Raw genomic sequence first — 26,043 nt, 5'->3', positions numbered from 1 at the left:
TAGCTACTCTCCTGAAACCCAGAAGGAAAGAAGCAGACCAGACCATCATGGGGAAAAACTCTATAGTATGACGGTGGTAATTGAAAATGCCCACTTCTGAGGTCCTATCAGATGATAATCTTGTATAGGTGCAACCTGGACGTAGTTGACCCTAGATGATCTGGTTGGATGGGGAGATGAATATGACAGAAGGTTGTTCTTCAGATAACCCCTTTGGCACTTAAAAGTAAAATGCAACACCTTAAATCACACCTGGAAGCCAACCGAGCAATCAATGCTGTTTCTGAAGCAGTGGGATCACCAGAGTACATCAGCACATACCCATCACTGCTTGGGCTACCACATTTTGTAGCTACTGAATGCTTTCCAAGGGGATTTCTTTTCAGAGTGCATTACAGTAATCCAAGCGGGAAGTGACTAAGGCATGAGTGACTGGGCAGGGCCTCCTGATCCAGGAATCCAGCCGCCCAGAGTCACTTGCTGAGATGGGCGGCTATAGAAATTGAATAAATAAATAAATAAATGGCTGCACTTGGTGTACCAGATGTAACTACAAAAGCTGTTCTTGCCACAGTTTTCATGTGCTAATTGAATAAGATTGTGGGTCTAGAAGGACTACCACATTGTGAACCAACTCTGAATAGGTGTCAGCCCATTACTCTCTACAACAGGGGCCAGTTTGGTCTAGTGGTTAAGGCACCAGGCTGGAAACCAGGAGACTGTGAGTTCTAGTCCTGCCTGAGGCATGAAAGCTGGCTGGGTGACCCTGGGCCAGTCACTCTCTCTCAGCCCAGCCCACCTCACAGGGTTGCTGTTGTGGGGAAAATAGGAGGAGGAAGGAGTATTAGGTATGTCTGCCACCTTGAGTTATTTATAGAAATAATAAGGGTGGGATAGAAAATAAAAAATAAAATAATTTTGTTCAGCATCAAAAATGGTATTTCTCTAGAATTGCCTGGCTCACCCAAAGCCACTCTGTCTTGGAGGGATTTAGACTGAGCCTGTTCGTCCCTATCCAGACCTTGACAGCCTCCACCGGGCACTGAGTCAGCACTTCTGCCACATTGCCTGTTTGGCCTGGGACCAAGAAGCGTAACTGGCTATCATCAGCATATTGATGATATTGGGCCCTGTGCTGATGAACGACCTCCCCCAGAGGTTTCATGTAGATGTTAAAAAGGAGTGGATAGAGTGAAAAGTCCTAAGGGACTCCACAAAATAGAGGTCTCCATGAAGATTGCTCTTCTCCTGACACCCAACACTCCTAACTCCCAACTTGAATTGTCCCCTTAGGAAGAAGATGAATCTTTGCAAAATAATGCCCTCCCCCGACTCCAGTCCTGTGGGGGCAATCCAAAAGGGTACCATGGTCAATGGCATTAAAAGCCACTGAGATGAAAAACAGCCAGGAGGGTTGCATTCCTCTGATCCTAGTCTCTCCATAGATCATCCACAAGCAGGATGCAGAGGAGTTTAGCTCTTTCCTTGAGCAAAAGGGGAGAGGGGAAATGGTTGCTTAGGCAGAGAGAGTAGAAAGCATGTAAAAGAGGCTCTCATAATTTGTGTGTGACTACCATGTTGTACAAAGCCACTCTAAGTAGTTTATAGTTCAAGAGTCTAATTCAATAATTGGGTAAAATGTGTTGTGTGAATGTAGCATTAGACACGAGAGAGGTGGGTCGTACTGACTGCTTCCTGAATTTAAAATCTTTAATTTTCTTTCATGAATATTTGGGGCACAGGTTTAATTTTCAGACTTGTGGAGTTAGACCTGTATTGCAATATTTGAAATAGTATGTTTTTGAGATGTTTTGAGATCTTTCTTTTCCTCATCCCCCCTACCTGCCCGCCCAAACAGCCAGCTTGTGGTATTGTTTTCCCCAAATATTCTCCATAAGGTGCTGGGCCTTGGGCCTTGAGAAAGAGTGGTTAGATTGCCCATGCAATGCTGCTGCTATTGTGTATACTAGCACACACATTTTAGGAAAGAGACAAGATGTACTACTGCTACTGAAAATAGTGAACTCCCCCCTGAAACTTAGAGAACTTTTCCTTCTTCTGAAAAAGGATAAAATGAAAAACATCTTTAAAAAGAAAAATGGAGGGACAGGTTTAAGGAAACAATACAGCTGTTAAACAATATAATTCCTACCTCTCTTCTCAATTAGTATGCACACATGCATATACTAGCAAATTTTCTGGCCAGGAAAAATCTTTCTACCAAGCAGAAAGGGAACAACATGCTCTTCCCTGCACATAAAATGACAGTTTTTCATTGTTCCCACAGTCAGAAGTAGCTGCAAAAGAAGAAAAAATGGCAGGTGCATGATTTGGGGGAAGCATAAGCCACAATATTTATTGGATACAGTCTCAGAAGGATAAGGGATGTCATTCTAGAAAGAGATGGGCAAATCTATCAATTTCAGTTACTCTGCATTTTTCATTTTCTTGTGGATAAATTTGTTTTGCCTATTTCCATGTCCATTTAGGGACTGGACAAAAAGTGAAGAAACACCCCAACATCATATTATGCATTTCCTTAGTCATGTCTTTGAATTTCAGATTTTCTGTGCACACTTTCCCCTAAAAGACATGTTTTTGTGTATACTTGTCCACAATCTATGCTGAATTGCATCACACAGTTTTGAAAATGTGTGGCAAATGTATGTTTGGAAGATTGAATGGATGTGATGGTAGAAAAATTTGCACTAACTAAATTTCTCTTCCATCCCTATTCTGGGCAAGGGTCCAAATTACTGTCTACATGAGCACTGCCACAAATGTTTTGACCAAATCTGATGACTGGGTCATGCTGAGAAGCTGGAAATAAGTCATTGTAACCAAAAGCCATTGCTGTGAGTAATTGCCCTTTCCCTTGTGGGTGTAATGGTGCAATTCCCTGAAGTAGGCTCACCTTTTCTTGTGTCCCAAAATCCCTATTCCTTTTCAGTTAAATTCTACTTGGTAATAGCAACCTTTCAGACCCCATCCCACAATCACAGCATGGATCCAGAGGCTCACTAGGTAAAGCAGAATCTGCTTCTTTTATACTACTATAGATTGTGTTTAAATTCTTTTGAGCCTCTCAACATTTCTATTTAAAACTCTTTCACAGAGAGAAAACACAAACATGGCATGGTCTGAAAAAAGCCCATGAAAGGTCAACCTTGTTCAACCTAAGCAAATTTGATTGGGCTCCATGCCTGCATGGAAGATCACCTGGGGACCTTATGCACAGCGGCTGCATCCATAAGGATGTTAGGCTTGAGATGAATGTAGACCATCAACCAATGTTTTAATGGTTATAAGCATATGTAATCAAACTGGCTTAAACTAAAGCCTACAAAATTATCCTATAAAATGACCCAGCCCAGAAATGAGAGATCTCAACTTTAGATTAGCTGGGATGCAAGCCTTCTCCTTCATGCCAGCCAAACCCAGTTCCAAATGTGGGTAGGATATGATCTATGGAAGGCAGGGAAGGCTGAACTCTTCTGTAGGGAATTTGGGATGTGATCCTTCACTGTCATCATTTGTTCTTCTTTATGTTTTTTATATTTTGTTACTGTTACTACTGGCTTTGATTTTCTGAATAATTTTGCGCTCTGGTATTATGAACGTTGTGGAATAATTTTTTAATTTATTTTCCCTTTGATAGCATTCACATTTTGATAATGATAATAATCACCTTGTGTGTCCGTGGCAGAGAGTTATGTTGTCCTGGGTGAATCTCAAAAGCAGCAATGCACTGAGAAACATAGCCGGGAAGGGATGAATTAGGCCTCAGAGTCCAATTCCCTGTTCAGTGCAGAAATCTGAAATAAAACATATGTAATAGATCCCTATCCTCTTCTTGAACACATCCAGCGAATGGGAGCCCATCACCTCCCTCAATCATTGGTTCCACTGTCAACATGTTCTTACTGTTAGAAAGTTTTTCCTAACATTCAAAATTTCCAAGCATCACTTCTATTATTTTGAATGGGTAAAGTGTATTTTGCCTATAATCTATATCCCCTCACTTCACTGCTTCCTTTTTCGAAGGAAAAATGCACACAGCCCTGTTAGTTTTTGTGACTATCTTTGGAATGAGGCCATCAAGCTCAGATGCTGGCATATTTACCCCACATGGAAGGCTTTGCCTGCCAGATTTTGCTTATATGTATAAAATGAAGAGTGTTCCCACTATGCTGTTTCTTGTGGAGTGTGTTATATATATCTTGGATGAACCTCGAGAAGAGGTCATGTACAATATGCATAGTACCTCCCCCAGAAGAGGTCATGTACTATATGCGTAGGTATATATGTATTCATAATGTATATAATGTGCATGCTAAATAGCCATATGGGAGTTGTATGTACTGCCAGCTTCCTCCTCCTCTTCCTCTTCTCTCTTCTCATCTAGTGCAAAAATATGTGAGCTGTGTGATTCTCTGTGCTCATTGACCTTCAAAGCCATCCAGCAAATTTCAGCTTGGACTCTGAGCTCAAACAGATGGCCTGTCCAGAGCATTTTTTTTAAAACTGATTCCTGAGTCTGCTCCAAGGAAGGCCCTAGCGAAACAACGTATCCAGTGTGTGCTACTGGGAATCCAGCCATGCACCCCAGCTTGCTGAGAAGTGCTGGGCAGGATCCAACTATAAGAATGGATTGGAGTGGGATAGAACAGAACATTACAACACATCCCAGGATTGATTGATTGATTCCTTCCTCCCTTCCTCCCTTCCTTCCTCCCTTCCTCCCTTCCTCCCTCCCTCCCTCCCTCCTTCCCTTCCTTCCTTCCTTCCTTCCTTCCTTCCTTCCTTCCTTCCTTCCTTCCTTCCTTCCCCCTTCCAACTTAAATGTGAAGTACAAAAAAAGATTTGGAAATGTTTGGAAAATAGGAATAAGAGGGTGGAGGCAGAACAGAACCGGTTCTCCTGCACAGAAGACAAGCTTATCAGCGTCCAACCTTTTTGCAAAGGATGCATTATACAGCAACTTTAGACAAGTAATGCCATGAATCTAAAAGACAGCTGTGAGCAAACGACCTCTTGGAATTCTCTGTTATATACGTGGGCAGAGAAACTCTGTGTGTGTGTTCACGTGCATGGTGGAAAAATTCCCCCAGAGTTTTTCAAGGACAGGATTCATGGAGTTATTTCTTTTTCCCAAGGAAAAAAGTATTTTCATTGCCTTTTTTATTTCTTGCAAATAAATTCCCCTCCTTCCTCCCACCTGCAATTTGCTAGCAAGTCAGCAACAATTGTACTGGCTTCAGTTTTGTATCCTTCTCATTGTCTCTATGACTCTGAGAGGCAGTGGGTGGCAGGAGAATATTTATGCCCCTGAAATGGTACTATCCATTTACACACTCACATGCTAATCAGATCCTAATTTCTCAGGGATCAGACACACGTAGTAGAACAGTATTCCCCAACATGGACCCCTCCAGATGCGCTGCAAGTACAACTCTCATTCTGGGAGTCAGAATCCCCACAAATTTGGAAGAGAGCAGGTTGAGGAAGGTTCTGCTGCATGTTGATTATATGCACTACTTGTGCCATTTCAAAACATGGAGCTGTCTGTGCACCCTCTTATGGAGAAAGCAGTAGCTGTGCACCAAATGCCTTGCAATCCTTTGGTGGCAATTCCCTGCTTTTTGTGAGATGGGTTATGTACAACCTCTAGCCAAAATGGCTTGGATGCCTGGCCTGGATTTCACTACTGAAGTTGCCAGTAATAACTTGAGGCAGCAAATGTATCTCAGTGGGGAAGCATAATGAGGGTTGGCTAAGAAAGGCCCGAGTTTAATCTTCAGCATGTTGAAGTAAAATTGGAAAAGGCATGTATCTTAATGGTTAGAGAGCTCCTCATGACAATTAAGGGTGAGGAGATAGGCCAAATTTCAGACAAACTATTCTTCTCCTGAGACTTCTCTCTCTCCCATCATCTCTGTAGAAAAAGGAGGGTGCTTTCATGAGCTGCCTGCCAATTGTTTAAAGATAGCTGTCATTTAGGGCTACCATATATGAGCTGAACCAGACTACCACTAAATCGCAGCAAAGTGATACAGGGAACTCTAACTTTGCTACCATCTAGTGGTAAACTGGAGTTTTGCAAGCCAGCTATCATTGCTCTTGGTTGTCCTTTACCATTCCTTTCCATGCACACACCATGACCTGCATTGTGACAGTGTGAAAAGTGACTATTTTGGCAGTTGTGATCCTCTTTCCTTACTGATACTATTCTGAGGTAGAGTAGAAATCCTTTTCCTGTCTGGTTCCGTATACCATGCTAAAGCCTAAAACTGTTTTCATAAACACAGTTGTTGCATTCACATAGCATGCAGTGCCTAAACAAACAAACCAACTGATAGCTTGGTGAGATGGCCTGGTTTATACAACATGCTAAGACAGCAGGTACATTCTCATACATCACGTTGAGTCATAAACAGCCCAACTGCACTTTAGCCTTGTCTAGCCCATTGTGCGAATCCATATGCTTACAGGTGTTTTAAAACTAACCAAGGAAAATTCTGTTTTTCCAAAAGAAGCATTACTGAATAGTTTCCTGAAGATGCTGTGGGAGAATTTTGGAAAATGAAGGTCTTTTGTCTAGTGCAGAAAAAAAGAACTGGATTACATTTCAGACCTTGAAACATGCCATTACTGTTACAAGCTTAGGCAGCTGCTTAACCCAGGAGCCCAAACTTAAAAGCAGAGGTTGTCTTAGAACTGAAAGAAGTATTTGAGAGTAAAGCTCTGTTTATGAGTAGATTATTCAAAAGGAGTGAAGATCTGTTTAATATCATGCCTCCTTTCAGATTTTTAGAATCAGGCTTCTGAAGAATGGATAATTAAGATAATGGACATGGCCCAGATGGCAAAACTAACGGACTTGTTAAATGATAAAAATATGGATGATTTTAAGAATGAATGGCGACCTTTTCTCGATTATATAAGGACAATGCAAAAAATAACAATATGTATATAGGATTTAGCAACTAAACAATCAAATAGAAATAGGGGTGACATAGATTGAAAATAGAGAAGAAGTTAAGAGAACACACCTATAGATCCAAAATCACAGTTTAGATAGTCAGAAACCACTTTTTAATAAGCTTTGTTTTCTTTTCTTTTTGTCCTTTTTCTTCTTTTCTCTTTGTTCCTTGTTATATGTATTTGTACGTATTATGTTGTTTAAGTTATTTTGCTTTCTAATAAAGTATTTAAAATAATAAAAAAAAAGAATCAGGCTTCCCTACCTAAAATCCTACCTAAATGTCCATTGCAACATTCTACCATTTTGCACATGCATAAAAGTACTCATTGGGCTTCCATCTGCTGCCAATCTCCCCATCCAGCTGAAACTTCCACTTCACATATGCCAATCTTCCTACCATATACCTAAGGATCTTTGTACTGCCTTCCCTTCCTCCTTTCCATCAGTCTTACCCCATGTTATTGGTCTTCCCAATCAGTTAGATCTTAATGTGAAAATTGCTGTACTTTTTTTACGTAGATAATTTTTCTAAAAATGTCTTATTCTTCCCCCCCCCCCCGCTTGGAATTTTTTCATTCCTCCACCCCTTAGTTTGGGAACCCCTAGTGTACATCAGCTGCAGCTGAGGCTGGATGTCGCTCTGAGCATTTAGTCTATAAAACCTTTCAGTTTATGCTTGCTGGAAAAAAGTTTGAGGATAGGGTACTTAAAAAAAAAAAAGTCTTCTGGATGGTTTGTGGTGTAACTGATGAGTTATGATCTGTTGGCTTTCCTTAATGTGCATCTTGCTGGGTGGCTGACTTCACTCAGGTAACTGCCTTTTGATTGTGATATTTTACCCAACTAGCAGAATTCTTCAGCTAGCCAACTCAGACTGGGTGGTGTTTTGAGCAAAAACAGCACAGTTTGTGCTTTTGCTTTTTACCCTACGTTCAACATCACCATCATGACTAGTGAATCTCCCCATGTCCTGGCTGAGAAATAGCTGGAGAATATCTTTTTCTGGAAAAATTAAGTGATATGCTTCCCCCCGCCTTCATTTGCTCACAACTATTGCAGGTGGTGGAGAATACTATTTATGCATTATTCTAGAGAAGACATTGTGTCATGAGTACTGATGGCGAGCAGGAGGGGGCCCCTATCCAGGGGGGGAAAACGCATGCGTAGTACTGAGGAATTAAGCAGCCATTCAAAGAGACACAGATCAGACCCGCCTTGACTTTTGGGGTTTGTCTGTCTGGGTTTTTCCCACGCTTCTTCAGTTTGTTAGGATTCTGTTTAATGTAGCAGTAATAAACACTAGAGACCTGCTCCTTGTCTCAGCGTGATTTCTGACTGTTAGGACACAGGGTTTATCTCAAAGGGTGATAGGGAGGAATGCTTTACATTGTAGCTTAAGCAATGTCTAGAACAGTGTTCCTCAATCCTGACAACTCTAAGATGTGTGGACTTCAACTCCCAGCATTCCTAAGGTTGAGAAACACTGATCTAGAGCATTACAGGTTTAATGCTGCTTTCAGAGAATTTCTTGCAATGAGGAGAACTATACATAACTCTGTATATCACCTTAAGTAGTATCCCCACTATTGACTTGGGCCATTGTCTCACCTTAGTGACTTAAAATGTCTTCTAGTGTCATCCAACTAGGATATCACTGGGAAATGGGTGGTGTGAATTTTTAATAAAATAAATAAAAAAAATTTCTCATATGGCCAAAGTAACAGTAATAAGACGGGGATCTTATCATTTTAACAATGGCTGGGTGATGCTATGAAGATGCTATAAGTCATTAAGTGGGGAATGGCCACAATATCTTCCACAGTCATCCAACCATGGTTGTGCCAATATAACACTAATAAGGAGACCTGATATCTCAGTGAAGGCTGGGAAAACTTAGACCAGTGTTTCTCAAACTTGGCAACTATAAGATGTGTGGACTTCAACTCCCAGAATTCCCCCTGCCAGGATGAATTCTGGGAGTTGAACTCCACACATCTTAAAGTTGCTGAGGTTGAGAAACACTGACTTAGACAATGCCTTAAGTCAATAAGTGGGGAAATGGTCATATTTTGGGGGAGGGGGAGTTACATATGTGCTTCCCAATGACAAACAAAGCCAGCTTCTCCCTGGTATGCTCCTTCTGGTTTCTTCCTTTTTGCTCTTCCTTCTTCTCTCAACTCTAAGCCAGGATGGTAAATCCCATCCTCCCTGGCCAACACTGCCATATAAGTGAAGGGCATGCCTGGAAGCCTCTTCTTAGAAGAGCTGTGTGCAAAGTGAGGGTTGTGTTTCAACTCCCTGTCTCATTCTAAATATATTATCCAGAGAGGTTGGCTATTAAGTGAGGAGAGACTGAGAGTGTGCCTTCTTGATTATCAAAATATATCACGCAGCAAAAATGGATACATTTCCTTCTGTCTTTGATGCTGGCCTTACTTCCCATTTCCGTGATTTGATCAAAGGAGATTGTGCTGTTATCTGAATGTGCTTCTGTGGCTAATTCATTTTCAGTGATGAAAGTTTACCATGGTGATAGAAACTTGAGGGAAGAAAATGACAGTGGCAGGGAGGAAAAAGGTGGTTTTTAGATGCATAAAATGCCCATCTGAGGTATCAGGTAAGCTTCTTAGGATGCTCTGCCTGAGAAAATAGGATCTACAGTTTATCTGTAGCTGTAAATTTGAGGTGGGATCTTATAAATCTAGCAGACTGACAATGACTGGCATGGTTCAGGGTAGTTCATGATTAAAAGTCTACATATATATATAAAGTGGAAATTAAGATTCATCCCTGATTTCAGTGATTTTTCTGTTTCTGTGATAAGAGAATCACTATTGGCCTATCCTGTAAACTTATAAACAACTATTTTTATATATAATTTTTATTAAGAATTTTTTGATTATACTAGTAAAATCTAATACAAACTTAACTTAAAAAAACATGAAAAAGAAGTAAAAAGTGAAAGAAAAAGCAAACAAAGAGAGAAGAAAGAGAAATAAGAATATAATAAAGAAAAAGAAATATATAAAGAAGTAACTTCCAACCTTCATCACAAGTGTAAACTAATTTAGTGACTCTTCATCACCTCTAAGGTTACAAACATTTATCTCTGCATCCCATATCCCATATCTTACCTATAAACAAATCCTTAAAACATAATCTTTTCAGTCCTGGTGTCAGCAGAAAGTCCATAAAGGGTTACCAAAAGTAACAACATATCTTGTTTTAACCTTGATCAAATAAACCAACTTTATATTCCTTCCTTTTACTTCTAACAGTCTTAATCTTTAGCTCATTCAAATATTGCTGTGGGATTTGATTTCTCTTCATTTCTTATTTGCCCCATCACACAGAGTTCTTCAAGGCTTTAACAAGCCTCTTTTGTAAATCTACTAGAAAAATTATCCAGGTCACTCTCTTGTTTGTCATTTGTGTTTTGCTTTTACATTTTAAAACCTCAGCCAGTTTCTTCTGTAGATCCAGTGAAACATCCTTTTCTAAGTCATTCTCTTGGCCTGTTAGTTGTAAATCCAATTTCAATACCATCTCTATCTTGTCAGATAAAATTTGTTCTTCATCTGTCAGTTCTTCCATAACGTATTTTGGGCATAGTCTATCCATAGAAGCAGACATCATTACTGACATTGTTGATATTATGGCTACTATTTTCTGATTCCATACTTCAAAAATCTCCAATATTTTCATTGTTATAATGTTTTGCAACATTTTACAGGCTTGTAAATCTTTCCTTTACCTAAAAACCTTAGTCCCCTCTAGTGTCCAGGTTTTGAAATCATGAAATTGCTTATCTTTGTTGTGTCTTGTAAAAACTAAAACAGAATCTATTTCCCACAAGAAGCTGTTTGTTCTCTATAATTAATTCCTCAAAATCTTATTGTAAAAGTTTTAATATTCCAATTTTATGTGGACCCTTACTCCATTCATAACTTTATAAGATCAAAATCTTATTTAGCTTTTTGCTGTTTATTTCAGATTCTTTAAATTCTTAAACTTATGATTTAAATTTTCTTTCATTCAGGATTGAGGCACATTCACCCAGTGTTTTCAAACTTGCCATTCCAAAGGTCTCTAATAGCTTAGAAGCCATTAATGAGCAATTTCCAAAAGTGATTAGAAAGTGAGGTTTGCAAACTTAGTGTCCTTTAAAAGTCTCTGCCTTGGTTGCAAGCAAGGTGGCTAATCCCGTTGTCGCCTGGTGCTCAAACCCAGGGAAAACCGCTATCGTGAGGTCTCCTCATGAGGAGCAGCTGTCCGAAGCACGTGTGGGTGATCTCTCATCCTCTCCTTATCCAGAGAGGTTCCAAGGAACCAGTCTACTCACCGGTTCCTTGGTCTTTGCCACAGTAGTTGGCTCCGCTTTCGTGGATCTGTCTTCAGCTTGCCATTACCTTCCCCAGAAGTCCACAACTATTTTTTTTTAAAATTTGTATTTTATTTGTTCCATCATTTCAAGAACTCACAAAAGGACACTAGAGTAAATACCAATAAAATATAAATAAAGCCAGTAAGTTCTCAGCACCCCCCAGCTGTGGACAATATTTTTCTGCCAAAAATATGGAAATCTTTGCTATCCTGCTCTCATTCTTCTTCTATTTGCTGGTCTCCACGTGTAATCAACCACAATTCCCATTATCCTCAACCAGGATCACTGTGAAGTTCAGGATGGGCAGAGGGATGGACTAGATGACTTCTGATGCTTCTCCCAATTCTGTTTCTATGATCTCTGCAAGACATCAGTTTGGGGAAATCTGCTTCCTACAGTGCCAGCTGGAATCTCTGCTGCATTTTTTTATTATAAAATGTGATCTATATGCTATTGAACTGCTGCAAACATTACCTCAGTACAATTACTCAGTCTATTTTCCATCTCAAAGGAGATAAAATTCAGTTGTAGTAAGCCATCTAATTTTAAATAAACCACTATAGTAGCTTACCGCCCAGAGTCCCTCTTTTGGGGGAGATGGGTGGTAATTAAATTTGAATAATAATAAATTACTAGGTTCCTCCAACCTAGGACCTTTCAAATGTGTTGATCCTGTAACTATACTAGAACTGCCAGCTGGACTAGGAAGGCTGACATTACTATGAGGTTCTTTTTTTTTTTTGCACTTTATTTCCACCATTTTTCTACTGAGAAGTGGTGACCAGTTTTTTTAAGTTGCATGTTTCAAAAGTGCAAGCCTCCCCAAAGTATATGCTCTGACATGATATAACAAAGAGACGATTAGCATCACTGGTTTGATGGTTTGTGTGGGAAAGAAAATGAGGTTTCTGACTTCAACACCCACTCAGAGTGGAATCCTGGGGAGAAAGGGTGTGTGCCAGGCTTTAGCAGAATGCAATTTCCCAGGATCTGAGGCAGTGACAAAATCTGTCTCCGGACAGAAACGTTTCTGATTCTTTCTCTGAGTGTTCCTGCTGTTTGGCTAACTTAGAGGAAGTGGTGCACATTCTTTCTGTGTTAAAAGATCGGAATCTTTCTGTGTTTTCCCTCTAACACTACACTAGGTTTTATGCCCAGTTGTGCTTAGCTAGGCTATAAATTTTTCCTATAGACACACAGATCAGTTTCTCTCAATTCAAGCAGATGCAGCCTTTTAGATAAGAAATTTGCAGGTATATTCGGTCCAGTTTCAATAACAGACATATTATGGTGTCATGATAATTGTCCGTGAAAAATGTCCCACTATCAGCCTTCCCAGGTAGACCAGACAGGAAATACAACCAGATGAGCTAATTCTACTTTATTGTAAGGCTACATTAACAGAATTTTGCAAGTCTGAAAGTACAATCTCCCACTGTCTCTTTTTACAGCCTGATACATCCTGGAGGATCCTTTCTGAGTCTCTTTCTGCCTGTTATACAGCTGCAGACTACCCCTCTTCCCACCCTTATCTGATCATTCCCTAGGCTGCATCTCTTCCCCTGTCTCCCAAGTTCATTCCCACATACCATTACATCCACAAACATTCAGTTACTGTATGCCTTGGATATAACTTTTATGGGTTACTACAATTTCTCTGACCCTACATTGAGTATTGCTGTGGCCAAGACTTTTTGATTTCTGCTGCTTTGCTGTTTTTCTTTAAGGGAATGAAAATAAGAAAAATACAGTTAGACCCATAATTCAATGCAATCCAATTGGCTATGGGTGTCAAGATAACGAATAAAGAAGTGTTGAAGCGCATTAAACCAGACATGCCACTAGAAGGAAAAATAACAAAACTTAGACTTAAGTTACTTTGGTCACGTCAACAGATCAACATCGTTGGAGAAAGACGTTATGCTCGGAACAGACGAGGACGCCAAAGAATGCGCTGGTTGGATGTAATCAGAGCAGACACAGGCCAAAATATAAAGCAACTGAAGAAGCTGTACAAGATCGGAAATCATGGAGAGAGCTGGCTTATGGAATCGCCAAGGGTCGGATATGACTGAATGGATAATTCAATTCGATTCGATGGGTGTCAAATCAGATCATTTGGTTTGGAAAATAGAACAAATTATGTACGCATGCAGAACTAGAAATCAGTTCAAAGGATCTGATTATTGAATATTGCCTATCCCTACTCCCTTTTTGGTCTTCCTGGTTTAGCAATGGCATCTTTAGGGCAGATACCCCTGGCCCCCCCTGGCAGAATGAACAAGAGGACCTCCCCAATTTATATATATATATATTTCAAATTTTGTCACTGTCCATCTCCCTCAAAAGAGGGACTCTGGGTGGTTAATGCAACAGGCTGGCTTTCTAAAAGTCTAGGTGAAATAATATACAATGACAGCTAAAGAAAGGAAGATCCCCTTAGTTCACTGAAACATGGTTTGCCTGCCACCATAAACTTCCTTGTCCTGAGATTCAAGGGGAGAGATCAGGCAAGTAGCTATCCATTCCAGCTATGAGAGAATTGCAGCATTTTGGGGTTTCAGTGGCCCTTTCCAGGAACCCGGGTGCAAGAACTGCCGAATCCTGATGCCAAATCCTGACAAACGTTCAGGTCTCTTTCTCTGCTTCTTCCAGGCATACAGACTCTCTTGCCAATGCCTGACATTGCCGCCTGTGTAAAACCATTATACAGCCTACAGCATCCACTTAATACGATCCTCTCAATAAAGATGATTACTTTAATGGGGTTCCTCCCAAGAAAGTGGTTTTGCCTGCCAACCAGGCGTATCAATCTCTCTGTTGCTTAAATGGGACACACCACCATTTCGTATTTTGCTTTGCTCAGCCAATTTGTATGGACAAATATCTTCAACAGGCAATGGAATAATTTGCATACTCCCAGAGTATTCTGGGAAGTGCACAGAAGATCACCATGAGTTGGATTTCATCTCATGAGCTCAAGATAATAGGAAAATAAATTGCCTTATTTTTTTCAGAGTATTGGGTATTACTTTTTATTTTTTTTCCAATACAGTCTGGGAAAGGGAATGTTATATACTGCCATGGTGATCTACAAGTTATGTTGCTGTACCAGTTGGAGTATTTGGACAAGACAGTTGTCTGCAACAGAAGTACAAAGAATGAAGGAGGGCTGGCAGCATGTGTAACTCACAGGACCAGGAGGTAGTCCTTATTGCTGGAACTGTGCAATCAATTTCATGTCATCCTGCTGGAGGTTGACTCACAGACTTCCAGAGAAGGGCTTTTGTTCAGCATTCCAGGAACAGCAAACGAAGAAGCTTGGGCTTCCATGCAGGTGAGGAATCTAATGGCCGTTCTAAAGAGAAGAAGGTACGTCACTGCTGTGACAAATGGAATCAGCAATCTGCAGACCAGACATGGTCATCAGTGGAAATGTATTGTCTCCAAGGTTTGGAAGATATGGAATGTAATGGAGAGGCTAACCTGATTAATCAAACTCACTGACCATTATCCCATTCTTTTGTTTCATGTTGGAACGAAAGACACTGCCAAAAAAGAGCCTCATTGGGCAACTATAAGGAGCAAGCAGGAAGGCAAAAGTGTCTGGAGTACAGGTGCTGTTTTCGTACATACTTCAAACTGAAACTCATGGCCAAAAGAAGGAACAAAAGATTCTGGAGCTGAACCCTTGGCTCGAGGGATAGTGTCAATGAGAAAACTTTGGATTCCTGGACTATACTCTACACCAGCCTTTCTCAACCTTTTGACCCCGGCGGAACCCTTGAAATAGGTTTCAGTCATGAGCTTCATCAATGGAAAGTATGATGTCAAGAGCACAGGAAATTAGAGTTTCACTTCGTGCTGCTCCAGTTAGACTGCCTATGGACTACTGTATCCAGTTTTGGTAACCATAACACAAGAAGGTTGCTGAGGAGCTAGAAAGAGTGCAAAAAAGAGCGACAAAAATGCGGAGAGGTTTGGAGGCTAAATTCTATGAAGAATAGTAAGAAGAACTGTGTACGTTTAGCTTAAAGAAGAGAAGGCTAAGGCTGTAACAGGGAAGAGGGTATAGACAAGAACCAATGAGTGGAAGCTTTCCAGAAAGTGATCCCAACTCGAAATGAGGAATTCCTTGATTGTGAGAGCTAAAGCAGTAGAACAGCCCGCCTCTTAGAATCTTGGGGGCTCCATCACTACAGGTTTTCAAACAAAGGTTGGACAGACAACTCTCTGAGGATTCCTGCTCAGGACAGACGGTTGGACTAGAAGACATCCAAAATCCCTTCTGAGGCTAATTCTATGAAAATACTTAAAACTAGACTTTGAATACAGGAAGTCATTTAAAATGAAGTCAGACCATTGGTCCATTGTTCTTGAGATGGGCTACCTCAGTTGACCCCAACCTGCTGCCCTACAGATGTTTTAGGACTGAATATTGATAGGGATTTTTGAGAATTATGGATTAGAGTACCAGGTTGGGGAAGCCTGCTCTAATAAGTCAAAAGTGAGGCCAGAGAGAGCATGTTCAGGGGAATATGTCAGCAAATGATTGGAACCTCTTTCCTTTTAAGAAGATAGTCTTCCTAAAAGGAAAGACAACAGAGACAAGTTGTGTTGTCTGCTGTATGTGTTCATGTAACGGACTTTGACAACAGTACAAAAGAGCTTCGTCATTGCCTTCTGGGATTTTTTCTTCCAAATTTCCAGTCTAGAACAGAGCAGTGGGATTTCTTATGATCCCTCATCTAAGTGCTAATCATATCTGATTCTGCTTACCTTTTGGGAATTGGTCAAGGTCAGCAAGATGCTGCCTTCCAACTGGGCATGGCCTCTTCCAAAACCTGGACCATTATTAGGAAACGGGATTGCCTTTGGCATAATATTTATATTAAGGGAAACATTCATCTACTCCATTCTTACCCCCTAACCAGACATTTGAGGACCTGCAATTTTAATGAAGAGAACAGATGCTGACATGCTTACTGTTCATACGCCAGCTCCTCCTACTACACTGGGTGCCATCTCCTCTCCCAAGCTTTCAGAGGAAGATTACTAATTATACCCTTGGCTTGGATGGCAGGTGTCTGACTTAATTCCAGTTGCATAGCCTTGTGGTGAGATCATTGGGGAGTGACCAGCTCAATTATAGGGGAGAGTGTGCTGGGCCATCCAGCCAAATACAGGGAAAGTGTGGGCCTGGAGCACAGAGGGAAAATGCTGGAAAATGTGGCCAGAGAATGAAGAGGCAGCATTCAACAAGAATCCTTGCTACCAGATATAAGATGCCTTTTCTAACTTGATTCCCCTTGAGATGTATGGACTTCAACTTCCAGAAATCTCAGCATTAGCTGTACTGGCTGGGAAATTCTGAGACATGAAGCTCACACATTTAGAGGCTCCCAGTTGGGAGAAGGGTTGTGTAAAAAATAGTGTTTTGCAGGAAATGTCTACTTCCTTTTCAATCATTATCTTTTAATTTGATGGCAGTTTTTTTCCTCAAAAAAGAAAATTGTAGTGAAATTGTCATGCATGTAGTGTGTGAATTTTGTGCCATTACTATGTCAAGACATTTGGAAGACAACAACCTGGCCAACTGACTGGAAGAGATCCGTATTCATACCCATTCCAAAGAAAGGAGATCAAACAGAATGTGGAACTTATTGAATTTCATTAATTTCACATGCTAGCAAAATGTTGCTGAAAATAATTCAACAATGTTTGCAGCCTTACATCAACAGAAAACTCAGAGAAGTCCAAGATGGATTTAGAAGAGGACGCAGTATGAGAGATACCATTGGTGATGTCAGATGGATCTTGGCTGAATGTAAAGAATACCAGAAAGATGTTTACCTCTGTTTCATTGATTACACAAAGGTGTTTGACTGTGCGGACTATAACAAGTTATGGTTAATATTATGAAGAATGGGAATTCCAGAGCACTTAATTGTACTCACGCGGAACCTGTACATGGATCAAGAGGCAGTCGTTAGAACAGAAAACAGTGATACCGAGTGGTTCAAAATTGGAAAAGGTGTGCGGCAAGGTTGTATACTTTCACTCTACTTATTCAATGTGTACGCTGAACAAATAATTCGAGAAGCAGAAATGTACGAAGAAGAATGGGGTATCAGAATGGGTGGAAGACTCATTAACAACATGCAATATGCAGATGATACAACTTTGCTTGCTGGAAGTGAAGAAGACTTGAAGTACTTGCTGATGAAAATCAAAGATTGTAGTCAGCGATATGGACTACATCTGAATGTGAAGAAGATGAAGATACTCACAAATGGACCAATAAACAATGTCACAATAAATGGAGAAGAAATTGAAGTCATCAACAACTTCTGTCTACTCAGATCGACAATCAATGCCAAGGGAAGTAGTAATCAAGAAATCAAATGATGTATCGCACTGGGAAGATCTGCCATCAAAGACCTATCTAAAGTTTTCAGAAGTAAAGAGGTCAGTTTAAAAACAAAGGTGCATCTGATTCATGCCATGGCCTTCTCAATTGCCATATACGCCTGTGAAAGTTGGACATTAAAAAAGGAAGATCGAAGAATTGATGCATTCGAATTGTGGTGTTGGCGAAGATTATTGAAAATACCACAGACTGCCAGAAGAACAAACAAATCAGTTTTAGAAGAAATACAACCAGAATGTTCCTTAGAGGCGAAGATAACTAGGCTTAGACTCTCATACTTTGGGAACATCGTCAGGAAAGACCGATTGCTTGAAAAGGACATCGTGTTTGGTAAAGTTGAGGGCCAGCAGAAAAGAGGAAGACCTTCAGTGTGATGGATTGATACAGTTACCGCAATGATGGATGCAAACATTGGAACAGTCAGGCATATGGCGCAGCACCGAACAGCATTTTGTTCTGTTATACATGGGGTCGCCATGAGTTGTAAACGACTCGACGGCAACTAACAACAACAACAACAACACCTTCCTAAACAAGATGGCTGAGAATTCCTTTCAGTATATAATGGCTTCTGGCCTCCCTGGCTGCCTCCCACCCTTCAAATAGCCCCCCAAAGGAAGATAACAACAAGGAACTATTTCTTGGGGGGAGGATCATAGTAGGAACTGGGAACAGCCAATGTATCTATGGCATAGTGGACAAATGAGCAAGCAAAACAAACTTAATACTGCCAGTACTCCAGTATCTTCTACTACCAAAAGGAGTCTTCAGGTCTCTGGAGAATGAAGTAAACAAATAGAAGCCTCTTCAACAGGAGAAGAAAACTTTTGGGGACTGATAACAAATGTTGGCAAATACCAGTAAAAATCCATGACAGTTGGCTCTAAAGGGCCTAAGTGGAAAGGGTGGGGTGGAATGATAATTTGGAGTATTCTAGAAAGGAATGCAGCTCCTGGCAACATGAGTGGGAGGATTCTGTACTCCTTCTCTTCCTGTAGGACCCAACAGTCTGTTGAAGACACCACCTATTGCCAAGGCTGTCCATCCAAATCTAGATTAAAGACAGAACCATCAAGTCAGGGCTTAGAAGTCACCCAGGAGGTACATTTTGATGACAGACATAACATATTGATCTAGACAGAGAACTGTTACATGGGAATTGTTTACCTTGCTAGTTGAGGTTATTAATTAGATGAAAGTTAATAGTTGTTACAATTACATCCAAATTTGCATACAACTATATAAACATTAGCATATCTGGATGCTTTACTATTTGGGTCCTCTTTTTTGGATTGATAGATTTTCTCTTTTTCTAGTGGCCACTATCTCTTGCTAGTAACTAAAATAATTTTCAGATGTACTTCTGCAGGAGTTCAAAGCTGTAGGCCTCAAGGTTTACTGGAAAAAAAAAGCTGTTTTCGGGCATCTTCTCAGAAATTCCAGCAAAATGTCTTCACCTCTTTTTTTTCCACGATGGAGTAGAGCAGAATGGTTAGTGGGGGCAGCAAGAGCATTAATATCTCTATAAAAATTTAAAAAGAGATCCTACAAGAACATTTTCACCTGTTCCAGTAGGATCTCTTTTTTACATCTCTAAGCAACATTTCTTCTACTCTGCTGCTAACCTTAACTGAATTTCAGCTGCTTAGAAATGAGAACTAAAAAGAAACAGCTGGAAGCCAGCTAGAGACTTCTTAAAAGATCTGAATCAAAACAATACTATGCAGGCATTTATGTGTAAGAGTTATAAGGAAGGGAGGCGATGAGTGTATGAAGCTTTACCCCCACCCCCATTCATGCAAGCACCACAGACTTTGTGCCTTTGATGCTGAGGACCACACGGGCATTATACAGTATTTTGTTGAATACTGTTACAGGCCATCCAACATAGGAGAAACCTGTTTTGTCAGGGGCCCCATTGGTATATTCATTCCTGTCCCAGTGAGCATGCATGAGAACTGGTGTGAAAGTTCATTGGAGAACTCGTGTCTCCAGAGTTCCCGCATTAAGACTCTTGACCTCTGAATTTAGGAACTTTCTAGAAGATCTTGCAACTCTCCAGCTGGGCTTGGTTATCTAAATCTGCTCAGTTCTTTTCATTCCACATCGCAACCCAGCTACCGCTCAAAATCAAGGCTGCTGGAAATGGTATCAGTTGGATACAGTTTGAACTTTCCCTTGAATACTTGCTGTATTCAGTCTGGTGGTAGTATGGCTCCTTCTGGGCTGAAGAAGGGTTCAGCTCACAAGGCAACTTGGCTAGCTTCCAGCCCAGGTGCTCTGTATTCAAAAGAGTTGGCACGCCCTCTGTGTCCTCAGCCCAACCTGCTCATCACTGCACAAAGGAGCTGGGGTTAGATTGCTGTGAACAGCTGGGATGACATACACAAATAATGTACCTTTCGCACCTGACAACACTTGTCCTGTTCGCTGTGCCGAGGAAAGACCAGCTCTTTGGCAGCCAAATATAATTGAAAGCTCAACACCCAGCCAATTCCTCGGGGAGACAGAGGCTGCTGCAAGTCTCCATGCAAAGACAGCCTTGACTCCCACAGGAGCTATGTCCAACTATAGGAAAATCAGAGGTGGAGGTACCTGGGCAGGGAAAGCTGCCCACGTGCACGCTTGCCGTTGAGATTCTTGGCCCAGACTATTACTGTGTCAGCACTGGAACATAACAGTAGCCCCGGGGATGCAAAGAAGGCAGTTAGCAACTGGCTTCCATGTTTTCTTACTTTACAGATCTTACTGCTCTCCACAAAAGTATATCAGCTGCAAAGCCAAGGTAGATGAGCTGGCATGAGTGCTGGGTTGACAACATCTTACTTATTTAACCATCCATCCCCTTATTCCTAGGATACAATAAAATGAAAAATAACAAAGCAAACAGAATAGTTGCTAAAAGCAGGGGAGATTAAAGTGACAGAGATTAAAGTTGATTAGTTTAGAATACCACATTGCAGCAGAAGTGCAGAAAACTACAATTACGATAAAATTAAGAAGCCTGGGAGAACTCAACGGTCTTTGCCTGGTGCCAAAAAGATGACAAAGGAGGCTCCAGGCATGCCTCTTTGGGGAATGCATTCCAGAGACTGAAGGGAGGGGTGACTACTACTAAGTAGTTGAAATGCTGACTCCCAGTAGCTGCTAGCTGCATCTCAGGAGCAGTTCCTCCCATCATTTCCTCTGGGCTCAGACAAATATATCCAGTAAGGAACATTCCTTTAGATACTGTGATCCCCAAGCTGTGAAGAGCTTTCTAGATTAGCACCCGCACTCTGAAGTGAACTGGGAGCCAACATCCCTGATGCAATGCTGCTGCATCTTTCTTACTTTCTTACTTACTTACTTACTTATTAAACAAATTTATAAGGCTGCCCAACTCTCATACGGTGACTCCAGGCGGCTCACAGAATTAAAAACCATAAAAGCACAACACACACCCCACGGGGGCAGCAAACACATTCATATCAGCCACTTGATTGGCTCCGAAGCGACCTGGGCCCCCCAGGCCCGCTGACCAAACCACGTCCTCAGGGCCTTCCGGAAAAGGAGCAAGGAGGGGGCCAATCTTATCTCTGGGGGAATGATGTTCCAAAGGGAGGGAGCCACCACAGAGAAGGCCCTTTTTCTTGGCCCCACTACATGTACTTCCCTAACTGAAGGGACCTGCAACATAGCCTGCCTCCCTGCTCTGGTGGGCCTGGTGGATGTGACTGGGGAAAGGCGGTCCTGCAAATAACCTGGCCCCAAGCCATGTAGGGCTTTAAAGGTGATACCCAGCACCTTGAACTGGACCTGGAAGCAAATCTGCAACCAGTGCAGCTCCTGCAAGAGAGGTGGCACATGCGCAAATCTAGGCTTGAGCAAAACTACATGGGCCGTTGCATTTTGTACCAACTGGAGCTTCTGAATACTCTTCAAGGGCAGCCCCGTGTAGAGCTCATTAAATAGTCCAAATGGGAGGTGACTAGGGGGTGGCTGACTGTGAGAAGGACCCGTTGATCCAGGAATGGGCATAGCTGGCACAACTTGATTATAACCTCCAGTTTATAACCTTTTTAAACTTTTGACATCTTTTTGCATGTGAGGGAGAAAAATGTAAGCAGCTGCCTTTTAAGAGGTTGAATCATTGACCCACCAATCGCAGTACTGTCTTTTCTTACTGGGGTGCACCTTCCCAGGTTCCTCAAATTGAGGTCTTTGGTGTTACTTTCAATCTCATCCTTTGAACTGGAGGTGCCAAGAACTAAACTTTGGATCTCTTACTTATAAAACACACACACACACACACACACATGACTATTTTGCAATGTCTTCTTTCAGGATCTGCTAATCAGGCCCACAACTAGGGTCTGTGTCATCTGTGTCACCCGGGGCAAACATGGATTCTGCGCCCATTTTGGCACCCCCAGTGTGGTGCTGGGGCACATGCCCCGCTTGCCCCCCTCTAGTTGCGGCCCTGCTGCTAATACAGGATTTTACTGTTCAAAAGGCAGCAAGATTTCTGATGCTAATCTCTTGACTGCTAACAAATGTTATTTTTTACTGGGTTTGCCACTAGCAGTAGGGCAATACTGAAGGGATGACAGTAAACTGAGTGATCCCTTTGGGTCACTCTTTGCTTCGGGGTAACGAAATGTTTCCTGAGTGATTGTTGCCCTCTAGCTCAAGTGTACTGGAATGTGATTGTCAGGTACAAACTTCATTTTCCCTTTGTGGCATATATAGTTGGATTTTGCAATAGGCATCCCACCTTGTTTTCAGATGTGTGATTGTGGTGACCATTTTGGCCAGAGAAAAAAAGATAAAAGACTCTTTTGAAAGACTGGAAACCTTATACGAACTTTGTGTTGAAAGAAGAAAAAATTCAGAGTGATGATTTTCGGACTTGGGATTAAAAAGGATAAAGAGGTTGGGGAAAAGCTTAAGATGGAAATTGCTTGATACAAAGAATGGCAGAAGGCATAATTGTGTGGTTTTTTTTCCTCTATTTCTTTGTTTTTTCTGTATATTTTTACTACACTGAAAAATTCTAATTGTGTGTGTGTATGTGGTTTATGGATTTTTGTGATATATTTATTAGATTACTGCTTTAAGTGTTCTCTTTTGTAATTTAAGACATGTATATGAGCCTTTGGGGAACCTTGGCAAAAATGATTAAGACAAGGTAAACATCAAAGAGACACAATATATTAACTCTTGCTGTATTTATTTGAGAAATGCTTTAACAGAGAAAGAATATGGGAGAACAGTTATGTTACAGGTGGAAACAATGGCCAAATCTGAACATTGTAATAGCAACGAAAAGGTGAATCAAAACGAACATCCGCTGGCTAAAACCCAGAGGCGCTTTGGTTGAGATAATAATCTATTTGTCGTTTTGCCATAGTGTGAAGTTAGTCATTAGAGCAGAAGAAGCTAAGCACATTAAGGAGGAAGCTGATGCCAAGCTTTAGACTGGTGCGACCGAGGCGCCAACCCAGCCCTTGCAGTTCGCGTATAGCTCGCCATGTTAGGTCATCCCAGGACATCGGGTGAATATCCGCTGCTTGAGCCAAGTGCCTGCTGCAAACGGGCAGGATCGGCGCTGGTGCAAGCATTTCCACCCCCTGGAGAAATGACCTTATTCATGCAACTATGTTTTTCAGATGTCGACTGCAACGTCTGAAGGCGAGACAGGAGTAAGAGTTTCCGAGAAAATAATGCTTTTCTCTAATATTGGATGGAACTGCCCCCGTGAATGTTAATGGAGAAAGCTGCGGCCCGGAATCGTCCGGATACGCCAGCTTCTGGAGCGCGATGACTTGAAAGTCCCGCCGAAATCCGCAGGACTTAATTCTCAACAAATGCAAACCGCGTACGGAGGGATCCCCAATCTGGGTCAAAGCGAGAGTCGGTGGGGAAACACTCAGCCGGAGCAGCTGGGAGGAATGGGCGTGGCCAACGCCCCGCCGCCTTTTAGCTTGCAAGAGAGCGAGGCCGCGGAGGGGGCGGGGCGCTGGTTGCCTTAGCGTGAATGGTTGAAGCTGTGGGCGTGGCTTAGCTCACGGCGGTCCGGCTGGTGAGATCCGTTGCCCTGGGTTACCCGCGGGTAACTCAAGAAGCGCAGACCTCACAGAGGGGAGGTTCCCTTCGTCCGCCAAGCGCGTCTACGCTGCCCTGCCTCCTTTCTTTTCTTTTTTCCTTTCAGAATGCCGGCTGGGATCGAGCCAATGGGAGAGCGCGGAGGTCTGGGTCATGTGCCGCGCTCCTTCCAATCAGGAGGCGGCACAGGGTCAGGTCAGTGTAACGATTTGGAGCAAGCGAGGGAGAAACCCGGGAAGCGGGGGGGGCGGAGGGGGAGAGTCCGGTGCGCGGGCGGGGTCGAGAGAGCAGCCGGGCCGCCTTGCAAGGCGCGGAGGGAGCCGGCTTCTCGCGCGGTCCTTCTGCCCGGCATGTTTGGAGAAGCGTGTCCCAGAGAATCCCCCGAGGGGTTAATGCGCACTGGAGACTGTGCAAGGAAGGGGCTAAACGGCCGGTCGTATTTCCAGGGTGGCGCCTGAGTGGGAGAAGAGACCCCCTTTCCCACCATGGATGATGCCGTGTAGGCACATGGGACTACACCTCCCATGCGCCCCCCCAAGCCTGGGGCAAGAGCAAAGCGCATCGTCCGGCCCGGCAGGAGCGGCGCCCGCTTGGTGACTGCAGCCTGACGGGTGGGACGTCGAGGCAGGGTGCCTGGGCGAGGCCAAGCCGCCTTGGCCCGAGCGCGGTCCGGAGACGGCCGCTGCTTGCGCCCCATTTCCCCCTCGGCTCCCGGAGAACTCGACTGGGGAATACTGCCCGGCGTGTTGTGATCACGTGCCTTGGCGGGCTCCAGGGTCAGGGGCGGCGCGGCCGGGCGGGCGGGGAGCCCGTGCGAGTTTCGCACGGCCGGCCAGCAGCCGGGGAAGCGCGGGCGGGAGCGCGGCTCCTCCTGCTTCTCGCCCTCTTGTAAGGTGCTGGGCGAGGCCCCGCCTTTCCCCCCCTAGCCAGCCAGCCAGCCGGGCCGGCCCTCCCCTCCCCTCCCCTCCCCTCGCCGAAGTGCAGCCGGCTCGCCTGGCGGTCTCGTTGGCTGCCCTTCCCGCGCGCGCTGGTGTCAGTCGCAGGCACCGTCCGCTCTCCGGGCTGGGTGACGAGAGGGCATCGAAGCAGGGAAGGGAGAGTGGCGGTCGCTCCCGCCGCCGTTTCCGCCGCTTTCTCCTCCTCTGCTGCCGCCGCCACCTCCTCCTCAGCATGTTGCCATCCCGTCGGGTCCCCAGAGAGAGGCGGCGCCCGCTCGGGGCGGCACGAGCACAGCAGCAGCGGGAGGAGAAGAAGGAGGAGGAGGAAGACGACGGGTTGGCCAGGAAGATGACAGCGACGGCGACCAGGGCAGGCTGCCGCCCCGAGCCTGCTAGCAGCAGCAGGTGCTAATCGTCAGAGCGCGCTCTGTCTGCCCGGCCGACAGGCTGCCCAGTCCAGCCCTGCCTGCCTTCTCCCGGTGCGAGTCTCCTCCGTCGTCGAGGAAAGGACGGGGCGATCATGGTGGCGCTCACCCCGCACCTCCATCCCCGTCTCCGGACCCCCTAGCGCCGGATTCTTCCGCTCCGCCCGAACCGTCTTCTGAATTTTTTTTCCATATTTTAAAATTATTATTCTGTTTTTTCCCCCCTCCGCTTGGAAACATTACCTCTTTGAAGCCGGCGAACTGCCTTGGCCTCGAGCCTGGGGTCGCCCCGGAAAGCTGAAGACAGCCCTCTCCCTCGAAAGCACGCCGCTTCTCCTGCGCCCAGCGCGCTCCAGCTGTTCATCTGTTGCTCGAACGGGCGTTCCCCTCCTCTCGCTCTCGCCCGGCTCCGTGGAGAAAGCCGCCGCCGCCGCCTTTGGCCGTCCTTTGCCCTTCTAGTGGAGCCTCTTGGAACCGGCCGGGTTGCGCGGTGGGCTCCGGGCTCCCTGCCGCTCTCGCTTCCCTCCTCCCTTCCCACCGCTCCCCCAACGCACCTTCCTCCCCAAACCCGGCGAGGCAGCGTCTCCAATCCCGCCTCCCTCGCTCTCTTTCTCTCCCTCTTCCTCCCCGACCCACTTCGGTGCGATGCTGCTGCTGCGGAGCGTCGCTTCCTAACGCGCCGTCTGCTCCGGAGCTGCCAGTCTGCGCGTTGGGCGGGGAGGTGGAAACCTTCGGCTGGAAATTTACAAAGGAGACCGTCTCTTCCCTTCTCCGGGATATAAAGCAGAAAAAAA

General features: G+C 43.6%; 1 long non-coding RNA gene across 1 annotated transcript; it reads right to left on the bottom strand.

The window, feature by feature from the left end:
• Positions 1-10,031: 10,031 nt before the first annotated feature.
• LOC134503470 (uncharacterized) lies at positions 10,032-26,010 on the bottom strand. Its single transcript, XR_010068548.1, has 3 exons — positions 25,493-26,010; positions 14,563-14,727; positions 10,032-10,374 (listed from the first exon to the last, which is right to left on the bottom strand). It is a non-coding gene; the product is annotated as an uncharacterized LOC134503470 (long non-coding RNA).
• Between the last annotated feature and the right edge of the window lie 33 nt (positions 26,011-26,043).

The sequence above is a fragment of the Candoia aspera genome, chromosome 10, assembly GCF_035149785.1.
Source record: "Candoia aspera isolate rCanAsp1 chromosome 10, rCanAsp1.hap2, whole genome shotgun sequence".
In the NCBI taxonomy this organism is placed as follows: Eukaryota; Metazoa; Chordata; class Lepidosauria; order Squamata; family Boidae; genus Candoia; species Candoia aspera.
Note: the sequence above shows the minus strand (reverse complement) of the source record. Positions and strands in the feature narration are given on the sequence as shown.